Here is an 18565-nt window from a genome sequence, read left to right on the forward strand (position 1 = left end):
TGCGAGTGTAGCGAAATGCTTGTGCTTCTAGTTCCGACAATGCAGTAATAACCAACAAGTAATCTAACTAACAATTCCAAAACTACTGTCTTATACACAGTGTAAGGGGATAAAGAATATGTACATAAGGATATATGAATGAGTGATAGTACAGAGCAGCATAGGCAAGATACAGTAGATGGTATCGAGTACAGTATATACATATGAGATGAGTATGTAAACAAAGTGGCATAGTTAAAGTGGCTAGTGATACATGTATTACATAAGGATACAGTCGATGATATAGAGTACAGTATATACGTATGCATATGAGATGAATAATGTAGGGTAAGTAACATTATATAAGGTAGCATTGTTTAAAGTGGCTAGTGATATATTTACATAATTTCCCATCAATTCCCATTATTAAAGTGGCTGGAGTTGAGTCAGTGTCAGTGTGTTGGCAGCAGCCACTCAATGTTAGTGGTGGCTGTTTAACAGTCTGATGGCCTTGAGATAGAAGCTGTTTTTCAGTCTCTCGGTCCCAGCTTTGATGCACCTGTACTGACCTCGCCTTCTGGATGATAGCGGGGTGAACAGGCAGTGGCTCGGGTGGTTGATGTCCTTGATGATCTTTATGGCCTTCCTGTGACATCGGGTGGTGTAGGTGTCCTGGAGGGCAGGTAGTTTGCCCCGGTGATGCGTTGTGCAGACCTCACTACCCTCTGGAGAGCCTTACGGTTGTGGGCGGAGCAGTTGCCGTACCAGGCGGTGATACAGCCCGCCAGGATGCTCTCGATTGTGCATCTGTAGAAGTTTGTGAGTGCTTTTGGTGACAGGCCGAATTTCTTCAGCCTCCTGAGGTTGAAGAGGCGCTGCTGCGCCTTCTTCACGATGCTGTCTGTGTGAGTGGACCAATTCAGTTTGTCTGTGATGTGTATGCCGAGGAACTATTATAACTTTCAAGAGTAAATTGAAAGACGGACTGAGTTCCTTTAAAAAAAAGGACATTTGGTAACCACTGATTTAGCAGACGCTCTTATCCATAGCTACAATAATTATAAACTCAGCAAAAAAAGAAACCTCCTCTCACTGTCAACTGTGTTTATTTTCAGCAAACTTAACATGTGTAAATATATGTATGAATATAACAAGATTCAACAACAGACATAAACTGAACAAGTTCCACAGACATGTGACTAACAGAAATTGAATAATGTGTCCCTGAACAAAGGGGGGGTCAAAATCAAAAGTATCTGGTGTGGCCACCAGCTACATTAAGTACTGCAGTGCATCTCCTCCTCATGGACTGAACCAGATTTGCCAGTTCTTGCTGTGAGATGTTACCCCACTCTTCCACCAAGGTATCTGCAAGTTCCCGGACATTTCTGGGGAGAATGACCCTAGCCCTCACCCTCCGATCCAACAGGTCAAAGACGTGTTCAATGGGATTGAGATCTGGGCTCTTCGCTGGCCATGGCAGAACACTGACATTCCTGTCTTGCAGGAAATCACTCACAGAACGAGCAGTATGGCTGGTGGCATTGTCATGTTGGGGGGTCATGTCAGGATGAGCCTGCAGGAAGGGTACCACATGAGGGAGGAGGATGTCTTCCCTGTAACGCACAGCATTGAGATTGCCTGCAATGACAACAAGCTCAGTCCGATGATGCTGTGACACACCGCCCCAGACCATGACGAACCCTCCACCTCCAAATCGATCCCGCTCCAGAGTACAGGCCTCGGTGTAACGCTCATTCCTTCGTCGATAAACGCGAATCCGACCATCACCCCTGGTGAGACAAAACCGCGACTCGTCAATGAAGAGCCCTTTTTGCCTGTCCTGTCTAGTCCAGCGACGATGGGCTTGTGCCCATAGGCAACGTTGTTGCCGGTGATGTCTGGTGAGGACCAGCCTTACAACAGGCCTACAAGCCCTCAGTCCAGCCTCTCTCAGCCTATTGCAGACAGTCTGAGCACTGATGGAGGGATTGTGCATTCCTGGTGTAACTCGGGCAGTTGTTGTTGCCATCCTGTACCTGTCCCGCAGGTGTGATGTTCGAATGTACCGATCCTGTACAGGTGTTGTTACAGACATGGTCTGCCACTGCGAGGACGATCAGCAGTCCGTCCTTTCTCCCTGTAGGGCTGTCTTAGGCGTCTCACAGTACGGACATTGCAACTTATTGCCCTGGCCACATCTGCAGTCCTCATGCCTCCTTGCAGCATGCCTAAGGCATGTTCACACAGATGAGCAGGGACCCTGGGCATCTTTCTTTTGGTGTTTTTCAGATTGAGTAGAAAGGCCTCTTTAGTGTCTTAAGTTTTCATAACTTAATTGCCTTAATTGCCTACCATCTGTAAGTTGTTAGTGTCTTAATGACTGTTCCACAGGTACATGTTCATTAATTGTTTATGGTTCATTGAACAAGCATGGGAAACTGTATTTAAACCCTTTACAATGAAGATATCTGTGAAGTTATTTGGATTTTGTACGAATTATCTTTGAAAGACAGGGTCCTGCAAAGGGACGTTTCTTTTTTTGCTGAGTTTAGTTTGTGCGTTCATCTTAAGATAGCTAGGTGGGACAACCACGTATCTCAGTCATAGTAAGTAAATTTTTCCTCCATAAAGTAGCTATTAGCAAAACCAGTGCTAAAAAAAGTGAGTTGATCATTTCATCTACTGTGAATTGGAGTCTTGTTCAATGAACCTGTGTGACACACAGAAACAATCCCATTGTTAAGCAAAAAAAAACACTGCATGCAAGATTTGTGTATTAATCATTTTATAAGGGCACCATGCAACTTGATCCTGGTATCACTGCGTCAATACTTCAAGAGAGTGAGGAGGAGAGGAATCAGTTACAGGTTTGTATTGACCGATCTGTTGACACAGACAATGACGTTTGGTCGAATTCTGTTACAGACTGTAATATTGTCTGTCCACCCACGATCCAAGACCCTGGACCTGTCACTGGCGAAAGGGTGTCCTATTACTGCTGTGCAATGGCTACCACCTCTCTGAGATCTGTAAACAGAGCAACCCAACAGAGACCTGGTGATGACCTAATTGTTGTGATAGGCAAACAACAGGCCCTTGAGAGTCCATATGGAAACCCATGAGTCTATGGAGGGAGGAAAAAGTGTAGTGGTTTGCATTGCTGGGCTGCTGATGCTGAGTATCCAAGAAATAGGGTAATCTTGTTCTACACTAAGCAAAAGGCCTATACAGATGTAGGGTCTTAATTTGATCACTAATGTTTCTGAGAAACTTGTAGTGTACTCAAGGTTTAAAAATGCTCCTGAAGTTTGACATTTCCACTTTAAAGTGTCAGATTTGATTTGCCCTAACGAACAATGTATCAACCCCTACAAAATCCACATAATAATTCACATTTCCTGTTGCTGCAGGATAATTTTTCTGTGGTAACAAACTGGCTCAAATTACGATCTTACATCTGTATTGTCTGACACATTTTTAGGATAAATTAAAATAGCATACTCATATTTACTATGAGAGAACACATTTATTGATCAATTTGTGGCATAAATTCCAACATTTATGATGAACAAGATCACATTTGAATTTAGTTTCTATTGCTAATCCTGGGTTTCAGCCTTGCTAGCGCATGGGGAAGCAGTCTGTGAATCTCATGTGGATTGCTGAAGATGCGCATTCCTTCACATTGTGTTCCACAGCCTTAAGATAACAAGGCATTGTAGGACTAAAGGAGTCACATGAGGGTACGATGGGAACAGCTGACCCCCCTCGGCCACGAGCCATCTGTCCAGCCAGCCCTGGGTGAAGATGATGAGGTAATGGTTGTTCCTGAAGAGTCACACCTCTATCACTAAAGCCCTATTCAAACAGGAGCATCACTTTACATATTTTAGGAATTGTCATACAATGCAACAGGCCCTCAACATAAAGTCATGTCTGGGTTAGCCTACACAAACAGTCATAAAAAAGTCAGTCACTGCTTTTTGTGACATGCATGAGATTTATTCGGAGATACATTATAGAGGAGGGGTGCAACATTAGAGCTCTGTAACGGTCGTCGTCGGTAGAAGAAGGTGAGGACCAAGGTGCAGCGTGATATGTATCATATTTACTAGATGAACACGGAAATAACAAAATAACAAAGAGAAACAACCGAAAACAGTTCTGGCTGGTGCAGACACAATAGAAAACAGAAAACAGGCTACCTAAATATGGTTCTCAATCAGGGACAACGATTGACAGCTGCCTCTGATTGAGAACCATACCAGGCCAAACATAGAAATAGAAAATCATAGACAAACTAACATAGACAACCCACTCAACTCACGCCCTGACCATACTAAAACAAAAAACAAAACAAAGGAACTAAGGTCAGAACGTGACAGTACTCCCCCCCCAAAGGTGCGGACTCCGGCCGCAAAACCTGAACCTTTAGGGGAGGGTCTGGGCGGGTGTCTGTCCGCGATGGCGGCTCTGGCGCGGGACGTGGACCCCACTCCACCATAGTCTTTCTCCGCCTCCTTAACCGCCTCCGTGGCCTCTTAAGAGCGGCGACCCTCGCCGCCGACCTCGGACTGGGGACCCTAGCCACGGGTCCCAAATGGACGGGAGATTCCAGCAGCGCCGGAGTGAAGGGCGATTCCGGCATCGCCGGCGTGACAGGCAGCTCTGGCAGCTCCTGGCTGACTGACGGCTCTGGCAGCTCCTGGCTGACTGACGGCTCTGGCAGCTCCTGGCTGACTGACGGCTCTGGCAGCTCCTGGCTGACTGACGGCTCTGGCAGCTCCTGGCTGACTGACGGCTCTGGCAGCTCCTGGCTGACTGACGGCTCTGGCAACCCCTGGCTGACTGACGGCTCTGGCAGCTCCTGGCTGACTGACGGCTCTGGCAACCCCTGGCTGACTGACGGCTCTGGCAGCCCCTGGCTGACTGACGGTTCTGGCAGCTCCTGACTGACTGGCGGCTCTGGCAGCTCCTGGCGGCTCTGGCGGCTCAGGACAGACTGGCGGCTCAGGACAGACTGGCGGCTCTGGCGGATCAGGACAGACTGGTGGCTCAGGACAGACTGGCGGATCTGGCGGCTCAGGACAGACGGGAGACTCTGGCGGCTCAGGACAGACGGGAGACTCTGGCGGCTCAGGACAGACGGGAGACTCTGGCGGGTCAGGACAGACGGGAGACTCTGGCGGCTCAGGACAGACGGGAGACTCTGGCGGCTCAGGACAGACGGGAGATTCTGGCGGCTCAGGACAGACGGGAGACTCTGGTGGCTCAGGACAGACGGGAGACTCTGGCAGCACTGGGCAGGAGGAAGGCTCTGGCAGCGCTGGACAGGCGGGAGCACCTGTAGGGAGAAGACGGAGAGACAGCCTGGTGCGGGGGGCTGCCACCGGAGGGCTGCTGCGTGGAGGTGGCACCAGATAGACCGGACCGTGAAGGCGCACTGGAGCTCTTGAGCACCGAGCCTGCCCAACCTTACCTGGTTGAATGCTCCTCGTAGCCAGGGGGGTGCGGCGAGGTGGAATAGCCCGCACTGGGCAGTGCTGACGAACCGGGGACACCATGCGTAAGGATGGTGCCAGCAGCGCCGGAGTGAAGGGCGATTCCGGCATCGCCGGCGTGACAGGCAGCTCTGGCAGCTCCTGGCTGACTGACGGCTCTGGCAGCTCCTGGCTGACTGACGGCTCTGGCAGCTCCTGGCTGACTGACGGCTCTGGCAGCTCCTGGCTGACTGACGGCTCTGGCAGCTCCTGGCTGACTGACGGCTCTGGCAGCTCCTGGCTGACTGACGGCTCTGGCAGCTCCTGGCTGACTGACGGCTCTGGCAGCTCCTGGCTGACTGACGGCTCTGGCAGCTCCTGGCTGACTGACGGCTCTGGCAACCCCTGGCTGACTGATGGCTCTGGCAGCCCCTGGCTGACTGACGGCTCTGGCAGCTCCTGACTGACTGGCGGCTCTGGCAGCTCCTGGCGGCTCTGGCTGCTCAGGACAGACTAACGGCTCTGCCGGCTCAGGACAGACTGGCGGCTCTGGCGGCTCAGGACAGACTGGCGGCTCAGGACAGACTGGCGGCTCTGGCGGATCAGGACAGACTGGTGGCTCAGGACAGACTGGCGGATCTGGCGGCTCAGGACAGACTGGCGGCTCTGGCGGCTCAGGACAGACGGGAGACTCTGGCGGCTCAGGACAGACGGGAGACTCTGGCGGCTCAGGACAGACGGGAGACTCTGGCGGCTCAGGACAGACGGGAGACTCTGGCGGCTCAGGACAGACGGGAGACTCTGGCGGGGCTCAGGACAGACGGGAGACTCTGGCAGCACTGGGCAGGAGGAAGGCTCTGGCAGCGCTGGACAGGCGGGAGCACCTGTAGGGAGAAGACGGAGAGACAGCCTGGGGCGGGGGGCTGCCACCGGAGGGCTGGTGCGTGGAGGTGGCACCAGATAGACCGGACCGTGAAGGCGCACTGGAGCTCTTGAGCACCGAGCCTGCCCAACCTTACCTGGTTGAATGCTCCTCGTAGCCAGGGGGGTGCGGCGAGGTGGAATAGCCCGCACTGGGCAGTGCTGACGAACCGGGGACACCATGCTTAAGGCTGGTGCCATGTACACCGGCCCGAGGAGACGCACTGGAGGCCAGATGCGCTGTGCCCGCTTCATGGCACCTGGCTCGATGCCCACTCCAGCCCGGCCGATACGAGGCGCTGCAATGTACCGCACCGGGCTTTGCACACGCACCGGGGACACCGTGCGCCTCACGGCAAAACACGGTGCCTGCCCGGTCCCTCTCGCTCTCCGGTAAGCACGGGGAGTTGGCTCAGATCTCCTACCTGACTTAGTCACACTCCCCGTGTGCCTCCCCCCCAATAAATGTTTGGGGCTGCCTCTCGGGCTTCCTTGCCAGCCGTGTTCCCTGGAAGCGCTGGCTCCCATTACCTGCTGATCCCTTCCAGCCAGGATCTCCTCCCATGTGTAGCAACCCTTGCCGTCCAAAACGTCCTCCCATGTCCAGGAGTCCTGAGATCGCTGCTGCCCGATACCACGCTGCTTGGTCCTTTTTTGGTGGGTGGTTCTGTAACGGCCGTCGTCGGTGGAAGAAGGCGAGGACCAAGGTGCAGCGTGGTATGTGTCCATATTTATTAGATGAACATGGAAATAACAAAATAACAAAGAGAAATGACCGAAAACAGTTCTGGCTGGTGCAGAAACACAACAGAAAACAGAAAATACTAAAACAAAAGACAAAACAAAGGAACTAAGGTCAGAACGTGTCAAGCACTTGCTAATTTTGCCAGTGTATATACAATTTTAAAGAGAGAAAATATGTATATATATACTGTATATATATATATATTTGTATATTTGATACTCATGAACTATACTGAATCCACACAGAAATTCAGAATAGATTTAGCTGTTTTGTTTCTGATAGGGCCTAACTGAATTTGGTATTTGCTGTCAAGGGGGCCATGGTTTCTTCAACCTTATCCAATAAGATAAGATTTTGATGAAGTTACTGCAAAGACAGACATAAGCACCATTTCAATTTTAATTTGGGATGAGAGAGGATGTCATTGGTCCTGTCGATCTTTCTGTTAGCCTACACGTTTCATTTGTTAAGGTGGTTTATGCATCTGTAAAACGAAAACATATACATTTGGTACACAATATGTACGGGATAATCAATGAGGAGCTATGCGTTCTATGGAAAATAATGAACAAAGGCGTGTTCTGGAGTGGAACTGACCTTCCACGGAGTTGCATTATCTTCAATTTACAGTTTCTATCATTTATGTTCAAATGACACTCTGTGCTAAAGATTTCCTATAAAGAATCAAAGTGTGAATGTGGTACATAAGTATCTTATTTCTTATTACCTTGTTATAATGTTGTTCAATTGATGGAACACCATCTTAAATAGTTATGCAAGCCTGTTTATCATGCACTGTCTCCTACACAATAGTGTAGTCCATGGTGGCTACAGTGACCCCATGGTAGGGGTGCTACCTGCTGATGGTTTGCTCAGGTCTCAGGTCTGTCTCTCAGCACCCTGCCATTACATTACGTGTGGAGGCAGCTGTTTACCCCGCGGCATCCCATTGGCCCCAACTGTGCCTGTTTAGCAGCCAATTAAGGCAGCAGCAATGAAAAGTAATTTGTGAAATGGAGGTGGGAGGGAGGGGGGTGGAGGGTTCTGCAGTCTCCCATCTGAGTTGGGAAAAAAGGGGAGGGTGTGTGTGAGGGGGGGAGGGTGGATGGATAATGGATGATGTCATTGTGGCAACGCAAACATTGGCTCGGCTTACAATGTGTGGGGAGACGTGCTGGGGCCTTCTGTTTTGGTTACTACTACCAGACTGATACAAATACACACAAATCACACACACACACACACTCCTCACAGGACTGGCAGACTTGATCTAGTTGCTGTGACATTCAAGCAGGCTGCCCCCTGACACCCTCCCACCTAACGGAGAAAGTTTATGACTTCTTCTCAGCACCTGTAACACCTATAATAATAATAATAATAATAATACACAGGATTTATATAGCGCGACCCAAAGACGCATTAAGACACCTGTTACTGCTGGCCCTCCTACAGAGTTTTGACTATACAGTTTATGTCAGAATTTACTTTTCGTAGCAGTTTAGGAGAATTTGCGCAGCAGGATAGGATAATTAAAGTTGCAGGTTTGGAGAATTCGGTTAAGTTTAGGGAAAGGGTTAAGATTAGGGTTAGCTCAAATAGAAAAAGAGGACAACTTTGGATGTCAATTTGACATAAACTGTAACTCGTCTAGACATGGGGGTCTACTTGGGGTCAAGATGACCCAATGATGAAGCACAGAACAGAGTGGGCCTGGGGAAAACAACAGGTTGATAACTCAGTACAAAGCAAATGATCTCATTTGCATGCTTGTCACTATCACAGAGGTGTAAATTACCTATTAGGGAGTGTGTATGTGCAGGTAAACAGTCAGGGCAGATAAATGAGCGCATGTGGTTGTGGTGCTATCATGCCCTCATTTGAGTTGCATGGCCTCACTCAAGTTACATGCCCTCGCTTAACGCATGATGCAGCCTGTAACAGAACACCAATCACATCTACCAGTATGGGCTTCATCAGTGTGGCACCGCACAGCACACAGCAGAATTATATAGGCCTACAATTACATTGTTGACAGCTTGTTGTCACATTTGATTATGAGGTCTCAGTTCCCGAAAAGCATTCCGTGTGCATCACAGTCAAAATGTTCACATTGTGTCTGTATCAGTGGAATAGAGCCCTAGAGCAGGATTCACTCATGTGTGAATACACAATGATTATGACTGACCAGGAAAGGGCAAAATTAACAAGTTCAATTAATTACTATGTTTAATTACATGAGATGACCTAAGATTTGTCTGTATTTCATTCCTGGATATGCATACAGATAATGTCTCAATTCATTTAACGAGGTGTATGGCAATGTGGGGAGAGTTGGGCGACAATCACGTCTATTGTCTTCTGTTCTGGTGGTATGTCTCATGCAAACTGCCAAGATGTCAAGCAAATTTGCCCATGATGGGATGTTCGCCCGGACATGTACCTGTGAGGGGATTTCCCTTTTGGTGGAAGGGGCATTTCCAATCTGCTATGGGGGGTCTCGAGACAATCTGCCATTTCCATCTGATTAGGCACCACAACAAAACCCTCACAGTGGGCGCCCCGCAGCTGAGCTTTGGGGACAATGGTCGCACAGTCACATGTTTCACATCTGGGGTTAAAGGACAAGACAAGGGGATTTCCAATACTCAGTTTATGGTTCTTTTGACTGCGGGTATAGGCTACAATGTCTTGCCAATTATCATAATTAAACGTGTTAAATTAATGCATATATAGGCTATAGAGACATAGGCTATGATATTGAACATGCAATGAAGCCTAGGCTACAAACCCTTAGATCCTAAATCTGCAAAATGTTTCCAAACAAACCAAAACAACCACACAAAAAATTGGCCTTCAATTATATAAATTGTATATTGTGGTGTCATTTGAAAATGACAGAAAGATTACAATTCAATATCTCTAATCCAGTATCAACAAGCAGGTTGAATATCCCCGGATTAGGCGATTTGTCATAACTGGATTTCAGTGTTTGACAAAACATATCCTAATCCCATATTATAATTTGGGCATGTTTTCTTTTATTTGGGGGGGGGGATTTAAGGATTTTATTTAAAACATCAAAGCATTAGCTGCATAGGCCTAGTCATCATTTTGCATCATTTTGTGTCTTTAATGTAAGAGGTTACAAATACCATTTTCAATTGCATCATTGCAGTTATCCAAATGGGAAATGGGAAAAAATACATTTTGGGGGTAAATCTTCCCCTAAAACCTAGTTTTTCCCCACACAAAAATACAAATTTAAATCAGATTAATTGAGAGAGAAAAAACATGATGTAAGTAAAACAAACAAGTATACTGTTCCCCTATGTGTGATCATAAAAATATCTAATCTCGAATAACAAACATGCAACTGATAAAGAAAAGGTGTTCAATGGGTGACCTCCCCTAACAATGTGACAGGTTATGAGTGTCATTCAACCAACTGTCCAATAGGCCCACTCTACAATTGTTAATGTATGCTTCTGTGTTATTGTACTTTTCAGCCCATGGTTATAGCGAGGTTGTAACTTATTATGTCATGTATAACAGGTTTTAACATGCAATGCAGAGGCACTTTGAACCCTTGTCATATACAGTCAATTGTCCTCATACCTCATCTCAACTTCACAACACACCAAAAGAGACAAACAATAATTTGATGGTCTGACAAAGGCATGCATTGATAATGATGCTGCTGCTGATTTACTGATATGCTGTTGACAATCCAATGTATGCATAAAACAGGCTAAAATGTATTACAGATTCTTGCACCCATAGGCTCGAGGCACCAGCAACTATACAACCGGACTGTGTTTACCGTTAACACAACAGCTGCAACAGATGTGGTAAACTCACAGGAAGGCAAAAGGGGCGGGAAGGGGGCAGGGTTGGGCAAAAAGGTGTTTTGTTTCTTCCTTTATAGTCTTGTCCGGGGTATTGAAACAGAGCAGCAGCATTTCTCTAGTCGAGGTGCGTGTCAGGACATGTTGTCATGCATGGTGGAGAGGGCGTGGCGAAACAGGCAACCGCGGGAGTGAAAGCAAAGTGATACCACTATGAAACAGTCTCCCCTGTAATCAACATTTGGACCATAGCTCCGTGAAAACGGGTTGGATAAGCATCGATTTCCGTGGAATAAAAGAACACTAGACGGGTTGTATGTGCTGACTGTTTTGACAATCGTAGTGGGAAACGTGGAATGTCACAAACCTCAAGTTGACTTTCTTCAACATCTAACGCAAGGACAAGTCGCGAGTCAAACAGCTTGTTGGACACATATTCTGATGTCAACAAGCAATCGACAGTGCCTCAACTACAGACAGATTCACAGTAATCACGAATCATCAGATACATCAAGTAAGTCTTAAAAATGAGCAAATGTTTTGGTGATGCTGCAGGACTTGGCTACAGCACAGCGGATTTTTTTGACAAGCTGCTAACGTTAGCTACGGTATCAAGATAGAGCTGTTATGTATAGCTAGCTATAGCACACTCTTAGACAAAAATATACTAAAACCTAAAAGGGTTCTTCGGCTGTGGATTTAGCTAGCTGTCAAAATAACTTGACACGTCAAATTAGGATAGTATAGCTAGCATGCTACATTGTAATCGTAGTAGTTTCAGAAGATAGTTTTCGACGCAATGACTGTGGCTATTTCATAATATTTTGAAAATAAATGATTGACGTGGTAGGAGTCAGCGGTACGGATGGGGTTTTCCTGTAAGGTAAAAAGTGTGTTGGTGTGATATTCAAGTGGCATCTTCTTGTTGGTTGCTGCTTTCGCAAAATCCTTTGTGGTGTCTTGTTTTTACACACTTGGCGGTCATGAGTTTGATGTGTGAACTTTAGTGGTTGTGTGGATGAGAGGAACAGATAAGATAACACATGACAGAAGCCCAGTGATGCATTTCCACGTTCAACTGAGAGATATGGAATTCACATATTTTTTATTCCATGTTGAGCGTTTTTTCATCTTCAATTACATGACAGTCACATGCAGTATTTCAACAAGTTTAGACCGAGGCAGACCCGTGTTGCGTGGAACTGTTTCTCCTGCGCAATCATAATCCACCTTCAATGTTTTTTTCCCTCATACTTCATCATTTCCGTGTGAAACGTTGTATGTATTTTGAGTCGGATAGGAATGATACGATTTCCGTGTTGCAACGTAAATACATGTATTAGTTGAGCAAAAAATTATATCAAGCGTTGCAATAGTGACAAGCGGACAAACATTTTTGTGTGTTACCACTGACAGAGTTTGGCGCGCGCTGTAGTGTGAAGGAGCGCGTGTCAATCGGCTGCTGGATTTGTTTATAAACAACAGTCGCGCTCACGAGGGCGTAGCGGCTGCCATCTAGCGGACACATAACGCACATGGGTAGGTAGGTCTAACTGTCCGTCGAGGAGGGAGGGAGAAAAACGATGTTTTGAGAGGTAGCCCACCCTTGGGTCACTGTTTGAAAACATACATATTTATATATATATATATTCCATCACACAGTTGAGGGGGGAACTTTCCCATCCAATGCCACTGCACTGGCGTGCGAGCATGGTGTCCTTTGATGCTATTATTTCCTCATAGCAGTAAGCTATTCAGAGCTACCACTTGTAATCCTATTCTAACATGACCATGGTTTCTGCCTCAGTGGCTTACCATTTAGGCCTATGCCTAAGAACTGTGTATTAGCAGCAACACACACCACATGAAACATCACAGTATCCAGCAACTAGTAGTAATAACCTACCTGTGCTTGCTCTTGTGGGGGTGTCCAGTGGATGGATACTGGGAGTTGGGAGGCTTCTCTCTGTGGCAGGGGGGGCAGAGAGCCCTGCCTGGGCTGGGTGTCCATGTTGGGGAGCAGTTGGCAGGACTGGTGGTATGCAGCCTGGAGAGGGTTGTTGCTGCCACCAGGCCAGGTGTCTGGCCGCTGGACCTCCATATATATATATGCTAAGGCAACCTATATTTCCCGTGGAACTAGGTATTTTAAGCTTATACCTTTAAACTCAATTTAATGTAAAATGTTGCGTGATATATGGTTCTGAGAAATTTCCAGCACTGCATTATAATGACCCCTAGGGCATAGTTGTTCCTGACGTGGTGTCATACCCAATGATGTATATAAACCCTGGTTTGCTGATCCTATGTATTGGTCATTGAGAGGCTTTGAAGACACCGGTCGGTCATATTGGCCCTCCATCAGTAGCGGTGCATGAGTAAAAATCACTGGTGAAACCAAGTCAGAAAAAAAGCCAAAATTTATTCAAACCTATGTGTTGTGATAATTACGTTGTTTGCTCTATAACAATGTCATACTCTTTATGACCAGACAGAATCAGATAGATGGCCAACACATACAGAGACAGAGGGGCGCTGTTTCACTTGCTCGGATGCTTTCTCTGGTGAGATACAGTCAGCCTCTTGCGGATTGAAGGAAAATGATGAAGACAGAGATATGTTTTTATCTTTTTTCTTTGGACATTTTTGGGTGAGCCTGCCTTCCCTTGGCATCTGTGAATACACACCACAGTCCGTAGGAATGAATGGAATTCTACAGTATTTCAATTAAATGCATCAAGAACAAAAGTACATCTATTTAAGTCTTTTTTGTTGTAGTAGAGTCAGTAACATTAGTAATCTTGAGAAAAAAAAAATATATATTTATTTTTTTGTTTTTATATTTAGCCCACTTAATAATGTAAAGTATGCATTAAGGTGTATGTAATAGAATACATGTGGCAAAAAATGAATGTAGACATTAATAAATGCATTTCTATATCTTCCAAAATATATTATTACAATGATGTGGGAGTGCCAAGATGGAGACATGGTGGCTTTAATACAGCGCACCCTATCAGTCATCTAGTGTATATATAAATCACTGGTATTACCTCCAGTCACAGCAATCAGCCCAGCTGGTAATACACTCATGTCCCCAGTGACCAGTTTGTACGTAAACATACTCTTATCAGGCTGCAAAGGCGTCGGTTTCCTCAACTCCATTTAATATGAGGGCTGCCGAACCCCCCCTTAATAAAACACAATTTTCCACTACCATGCTAGGGTGGCTAGCCACTTCTGGACATTGTGTACAGCAGGGGTAAAAACAGACAGGTGCAACCTGATTGGCTGAACGCTGTACACAACACATTTGCCATAGGAGTGTATTGCCGGCTACGCTAATTACGTTGGGAGGCAAAAGACCAGACGATGTATACTGTGGCAAACCTTGGGGCTAGAATGACCATTTAGAATGTTGATGCCTTATCTTACAGCTTAATGCCTTTACACACAGACATTCACCGCTCATAGTAACCAGGTGTCAACGGTTTGTAAAAGGGGCAATCAGTCAATGTCTATTACAATTTTGTTATGCATTTGTAAACATCAACAGACTGCACCTGGTATGGCCCGCCCCCAGACGGAGAGTGGAGTGGACCACCATGGCCGGGGCAGACAACACAGCTGCCGCATGGAGGTCCAGCGGCCAGACACCTGGCCTGGTGGCAGCAACAACCCTCTCCAGGCTGCATACCACCAGTCCTGCCAACTGCTCCCCAACATGGACACCCAGCCCAGGCAGGGCTCTCTGCCCCCCCAGCCACAGAGAGAAGCCTCCCCACCCCCCAGTACCCATCCACTGGACACTCCCACAAGAGCAAGCACAGGTAGGTTATTACTACTAGTTGCTGGATACTGTGATGTTTCGTGTGGTGTGTGTTGCTGCTAATACACAGTTCTTAGGCATAGGCCTAAATGGTAAGCCACTGAGGCAGAAACCATGGTCATGTTAGAATAGGATTACAAGTGGTAGCTGTGAATAGCTTACTGCTATGAGGAAATACTAGCATCAAAGGACACCATGCTCGCACGCCAGTGCAGTGGCATTGGATGGGAAAGTTCCCCCCTCAACTGTGTGATGGAATGTGTGAGTCGATCGAAAAGGAAAGTAGATGAAATAGAGATGCATTTTGCATATGAAGCAATAGACTTCAATGTGATTGTTATTGTACTTGTACGACTCATTGATGCTTGTACATCCAAGTGAAGTTCCTCACCTGTTAATTTTCCACCAAGTACATCACCTTAGGATGTAAATACAAGCAGTGCAGAAAATGCGCCCTTTAAGCATCCTCCCTTATATAGCCTTAACCTATTGATGCTTTACCTAGATTGCCTTTAGTATGACCTAAGAAGCTTGCCATTGGAACCCAGATAGAAAGCTCTCAACCGAATGTTACACATTTGCTGCTGTTTTATGCACTTCCTTTGATCTGCTGTGTCCATGCTTGTGAAAGAGTAAACAAACCTAAACAATTGAGATGGAAACCAATGAGGGGAGGGGCCTGGAAGAAGGCAGTCAGAGTATTGCATCTGGAATAGGAGCTTCATGTCCATTGACAGGAGTGGAAAGTTTAGCCGATGTTTTAACGGACACAAGCTACAGTATGTGGGGTATTGTCACGGTAATTTATTGCAATGGTAAGTGTGGATTAGGCTATTTCTCTGAATCTTGTCAGAGAAGAGTTCAGGGTTGTACTGGTGTGGTGTGGTATTGGTGTGCATGTGAGGATTTTAGGGCTGCAGGCTTTGGGCTACGGAGCTACTTAGGGGGCGAGGGAAGCATTTTGAGCACATGGCTTTGCAACTGAAAGGAATAGTTTGGAATAGTATCTCTCTTTGGTACTCTCTCTTCCTGCCTGTAAATCAAATGCTGTGGCATGTCGAGACTTGTCTCCTGCTCACAGATTCCCATAGAGTGAGCAGTCTGTTCCCCTCCTTGGTTAGAGGCATAACCTACCCTCTCTCTCCCCGTTTCCTTCTATTAGACCCGCCGCTGTCTCTACTCAACCATTTCTGTTTCCTCTGTAATCCCTCTTTCAGCCCCTCCCCTTCCTTGTGTTTCCCACCTTTGCGCTCTCTGGCTCTCACTGCCTCTTCCCCAGTCCCCGGGCAGACTGGTCCCACCCCGCCCCCCAGCCTGTCCACCCTATCCCAGCCTAGCCCCTGAATCTGTCCACCAATGGCTTGATTCCATCTCTGGGAGCACCATCTTATAGTTACCCTGGCAACAAGCCAGAGTTCCTCTGTTCTCTCTCTCTCTCTGTCTCAGAAAATACTCATGACAGCGACTCAAATCTCACTTCTGCCAGGAGCCTTGCTTCCTGTGGAGCTCTCTGTCAGGCTCTGTTCGCTCTCTCTCTCTGTCTGTCTGTCTCTCTCCTCTCGCTGTCTAGTCACCTGCATCTTAAGGATTAGAAAATACTCATGACAGCGACACAAATCCCGCTGTAGCCAGGAGCCTTGCTTCCTGTGGAGCTCTCTGTCAGGGTTGTGAACAAACAGTGGGGTTTGGGAGGAAATTGGACGGAACCCGTTCATAGGATGCACAGAGTTTTTTCCCTCCACTTAATTTGAAGTGTCTTCGAATCTTGACACAGCGAAACAGTTTGTATAAGGTCACTAAAGCATTTCATTGTACTGTGTACACCCTTGTATACTGTGCATATGACAAATAAACTTGACTTGACTTGAATTGATTTAAATGTATTTTCTCGATGACGGTCGGCAGTGGCAGTGATGCGCACAGTACTTTCAGTGTCGTCGGTTTGCGTTGCAGTAATCAGAGGGTAATAAAATTGCTTTTTTTAAAAACTTTATGCAAATAAGCTTTATCCTATTCTGAATCTATACAGAGTAGACAGGAGCTCCTCCTTCTAACAAACACTGTAGTACACAAACACAAGTATTCTAGACTTATTAAGCAGATTAGGAGATTACATTCTAATTTTGAAGGGGAAAAAACAGGGTTGACGGTGGCAATCCCCAAGATTTAAAAAACTCTTCAAGACTAGTCTGAACAGTCTGACAGGGGGGATGCATTGTTAGTTTGACTTTCAAAGAGGGGTGCTTTGGGGGCAGGGGAGGGGGGGGTACATGTTTACCCAGTAAACAATTGGTCTGTGTTGCTAAGCAGCCTAGCCACCATTAAGACTGTAGTCTATATGGTTTAGACCAGAGGACATGCTTGTTTCTAGACACCTAAGACTCTTATGGAGCCAGAGAAGTGAGGACGGGGGGGTGGGGATCGCATTTTGGGGTGACGGAGCGGATGTTCTGGATCATATTCTTGTTACTAGACTAACAACAATATACAGGAGACATGTTTTATGTGCCGGCAGACTATCCACAATCTGCCTCCTCCCGAAACTTGACCTAATTCAGCCTGGTCTGCACTGCCTTTGATATAGTCTAGTTGATATTGTGTTTCAGAGATGGTCGTGGTGGGCTATGGAGGTCCGGCTGTCTGCCAGAGGCAGTAATGGCACGTGTGTTGTTCTTTCTCCCCAGACCCAGACAGAGAGCTCCAGGACACCACAGCCAGGGATCCCCTGCCTGACCTGCTGCCCCAGAGAGAGCGCTCTCCCCAGGCTTCTCCCCAGCACAGAGCCCCTGGAGTAGCGGACCCGCGGTTGGACAACGAGGTGGTGGAAAGAGTGGCCAACCAGCTCAAGAGAATCGGCGACCACTTGAACGCTATGATCCTCCAGAGAATGGTAAGGACGAATGACCACACGAATGATCTGTTTATGAGATGGTGTATTGTTTGGTGAGTTCTGATAAATGTGTAGTTGTTTTCAATTTAAATGTGCATGTGTAAGTCAGTGTGTGTGTGTCAGTGGTGTAAATGGATCAATCTGATATCCATGAGCTGGGAGTGTTGTGACTGAAGTTCAGTTTCCAGTTGCCCCTCCCCCCCTCCCCCTGCTGGGCTGTATCGCGTGAGGAGCCAGTCAGTGAGGCAGCCACAGGAGTAAACACAGGGTAATCCCCCCCCCCCGGCAACCTGCCTCCCCCTCTGCAGACAAACACAGCTGACCTCACCCTACTCCAGCGCTCACTCACTCACATGCCTCTGCCGAGCCGAACATTCCCTTTCCGCGTGATGCAGACACAAACACTCGCTCGCTCGCTCACACACACACACACACACACACACACACACACACACACACACACACACACACACACACACACACATATATAATAAACTGTCAGGTTTATTCCAGTATAATAAAGCCCTTGGTCTGTGTATCAGGTTGGTAATGTTTTGTTTGCCCTGGATAAACTGGCTCTTGCCCTGCTGTCTGGTAACGGTGGAAGGACAGGGGATTTTGGGAAATGTTCTTTACAGGCAGGCTAGCTAAAAGGACTTCCTTAGCGCAAGTAACAACAAAAGGCCTGCTTAGGAGGGGGTGGGGGTTGGGGAGGGGTGACTAAACCACAGGCACGTGAGGGTCATAGTCCACTACAAACACACTACAAACACTCACACACACACTCACTCACCACCATTCTACTGTTTCTCTTGTTCAGGGCTTTTTTCCCCCTGTATCTTGTGTTGTGACCTCTCCTACTGTGCCCCTCTT

Source organism: Oncorhynchus tshawytscha, linkage group LG13 (assembly GCF_018296145.1).
Source record: "Oncorhynchus tshawytscha isolate Ot180627B linkage group LG13, Otsh_v2.0, whole genome shotgun sequence".
Taxonomy (NCBI): Eukaryota; Metazoa; Chordata; class Actinopteri; order Salmoniformes; family Salmonidae; genus Oncorhynchus; species Oncorhynchus tshawytscha.